The sequence below is a fragment of the Malus domestica genome, chromosome 02 (genome assembly GCF_042453785.1).
Source record: "Malus domestica chromosome 02, GDT2T_hap1".
Classification (NCBI taxonomy): domain Eukaryota; kingdom Viridiplantae; phylum Streptophyta; class Magnoliopsida; order Rosales; family Rosaceae; genus Malus; species Malus domestica.
Window position 1 is genome coordinate 17,550,062 of NC_091662.1, and position 3,025 is coordinate 17,553,086.

At 38.9% G+C, this 3,025-nt stretch overlaps 1 long non-coding RNA gene across 2 annotated transcripts; it reads left to right on the forward strand.

Annotated features, from left to right (window-relative positions):
* Positions 1-2,698, forward strand: LOC103419962 (uncharacterized). Of its 2 annotated transcripts, none has more exons than XR_011577694.1 (6): positions 1-965; positions 1,406-1,494; positions 1,882-1,967; positions 2,078-2,176; positions 2,288-2,396; positions 2,510-2,698. It is a non-coding gene; the product is annotated as an uncharacterized lncRNA (long non-coding RNA). The 2 variants fall into 2 exon arrangements; XR_011577695.1 differs by having other exon boundaries at positions 10-1,015.
* Positions 2,699-3,025: the final 327 nt, after the last annotated feature.

Below are 3,025 nucleotides of genomic sequence, written 5' to 3' on the forward strand. Positions count from 1 at the left end.
ATAGGCGGTTTTTTTTCAATATTCCAACTTTGGACCCAACTCTTTCTTTCCCATAGACCTCTCTCTTCCCTCTCGCTAATCTCAGACTCTCTCTCGACCTCTCATCGACCTCGCCTCGACCTCACTCCTCCGTGTCCTCACCCTCACTCAGGCACTCTCTCTCGACCTCTCCTCGACCTTTCCTCGACCTCACCCTCACTCAGTCACTCTCTCTTGACCTCACCCTCCTCGCCGATTTCTCTTCTCCTCCCACATCAGACAAGTGACTCACCCCTCATCCCTCACTTCCTTCTCATCCCTCACCTCACTGTGCACCAATCTGTTTAGTACGGACATTCTTGCTGCACATTGAATTGGAAATTGTAGCTGAGATTATTAATAAAATTTACTGAAAAGTTTCATAACAGAAGCAATTTTTGGGTTGATTTATGATTTGGGTATTGAATTGGGATGCGCTTTAACTGTTTGATGTTTTGCATTCATTGGGGGTTGTCATTCAATTGTGATGGGTTCATAATGTTGCTGAAGTTACCTGAATTGCGGTGTTTGGGTGCTTAATTGCTCATCTTGTTTGCGCCGCAAATTGAGTTATTGTGTGTGAATTATGTGTCCTGTTTTCCGTAGATGGGTTTTCGTTTTGGGAAAAATCTAAATCGGTAGTAGTGATAAAGAAGGACGGCTTCTTTGGTATGGTTGTATTCCATGGGATGCGCTTGAACTGTTTGATGTTTTTGCACTCATTCAGGGTTTCCATTAAATTGTGATGGGTTCATAATGTAATGTTGTGCTGAAATTACCTGAATTGTGGTGTTTGGCTGCGTAATTGGACATCTTATTTGCGCCGTAAATAGAGTTATTGCGTGTGAATTATGGGACTTGTTTTCCTTGGATGGGGTTTGGTCTCAAGACAAATCTGACCCGGTAGTGCTGATAAAGAAAGACGGCTTCTTTGCTATGATTGACGGGTACATACAAGAATCCATGTTTCTACTTGGCGTTGTGGTTTGCATCTTTGGTAGTGGCTCATGTTTTTTTGTCTGTGCAATTGATACAAGTCTTGTAGTGAATAGGTTATGTTCTGCTTTGCTTATTAAGTGTTGCAGGCTTGCAGTTGTAGTTAATTTCTGAATGTATCATTAACTTTGATAGTTTGTCTTCTTTGGATAAAACAATAGTTGTATTAACTCATTAAATCTACCAACTTTTTAATAGCAGTCATTCAACTCAAAGATGCAAGAATGTAGTTATTTGGTTTCTGATTTTGGTGCCACAACGGAAATGCTTTAACTGTTTGATGTTCGGAACTCATTATGCGTTTTTGGCTTAGGTTCTACATTGTAATTGCATAATACACACATTTAAATAACCCCATTATGAGGACTTATCATTTTCTATTCATCTACAGGACTTTGATGAGTGCATCGATTATATTGATGTAGCTACAAGATCTGGTGGTGGTGTGTTGGTTCATTGCTTTGTGGGAAGATCCAGAAGGTAATTTTATCTTCCAGTATAGGTTATTGCTTTCAGGTTGTCTTCTTCGCTGTCTTAATTTAAGTCATTGGTTAAGTGAATCCTTCAAACAAGGTTCTGTTGATCTCTTTGATACAACATGGATAAGAAATAATGTTTTAGCATAAATTTTCTACAATTTTGCATCTCTGTTATTAATATTAGAACAGAAAAAAATTTGGGCTTTCAATTGTTGGTTTTAACTGGTTAAAGGTCAAGAGTTATGTAGTTTTGGGATTCCCGATTTATGCTGCCTTCGATAGAGCATAGTATGGGGTCATTTAGGTACAATGTGAAAGGGAGAGTAACAGACCAGCAAACTAGCATCTTGAAATGGGAGTTCATTTTTTGTGTACCTCAAATTTGCAGGTGAAAAGTGTATTGAGGTTACACCAACGTCCTAGAGCGCTTCAATCTCCGAAGAGTTGTGCACCGGTTGTGGTATCTGTGTTCATGTATGTATGATTGTATTTGGTTTGGTTGAAGTTTCCTCTTTTTTATTCATCTTCTCTGATTGTGTTGAAGAGGCATTCTTTTGACTCTGGCTTATCATGTGATGATGTAGAAATGCCCGTTTAAAGCAATTCAAATCATCAACTTGCCGAAGGCATTGGACAAAGAAACAACACACCGTTACAGGCCTAACCATTTTTAAAGTACACAGGCCAGTCTCAGTCGGTTCCTTATAACTTTGTCGAGAACTTCGATCAGTTTCATGTTTTAGTGTTTTAAGATGGTAGAAAGAATCTAAATCCTACATAATTTCAATTTACAGGTTACCGGTCCCTTGGCCAGGGGAAGTTCTTGGTTTGGTTGGCATTGGGAAGTCAACTGCCCTAAAAAATTTGTCGGGCAGTTCGAAACCAAATTTGGGTCATTTCAATGTAATACTCTTTACTTTTAGTTTTATTTTCTGCTAAGTATATGATAACTTTTCTTAAGTTTAGTTGATGTGTTAGTTCTTGTTAAAGACTATATATCTTTGACCCTTTTGCAGAATCCTCCAGATTGGCAAGAAATCTTGACGTACTTTCGAGAATCAGAGCTGCAAAGTTATTTTATTCGTCTCTTGCAAGAAATCTTGATGTAGTTTCGTAGGAGACTACTTTAGTTTTTTCTTTTTTGTTCGGACATCTTGTGTGTACATTTTCATATATTTTATAATTAAATACTTTTGCTTGGTTAATTAATTATTCTTTAGAATTTAATTACAATATTTATCAAAAATTAAAAAAAAATATTTTTGACCAAAACAAAAAAAAGGGGTTTGCGCGACGCACGTCCTATGTCATGCAAATCCACTTTGCGCGACGCATGTCCTATGTCGCACAAAGCCACTTTGCACGATGTAGGACGTGCGTCGCGCAAAGTGGCCTTGCGCGACGTAGGATGTGCGTTGTGCAAAGTGGCTTTGCGCAACTCATGTTATTTCTTCGTCGCGCAAACCCTAGTGTCACTGCCTTGGTGCGACGGCTAGCGCGCAACAAAGATTGTGTCGCGCAAACCCTTGAGC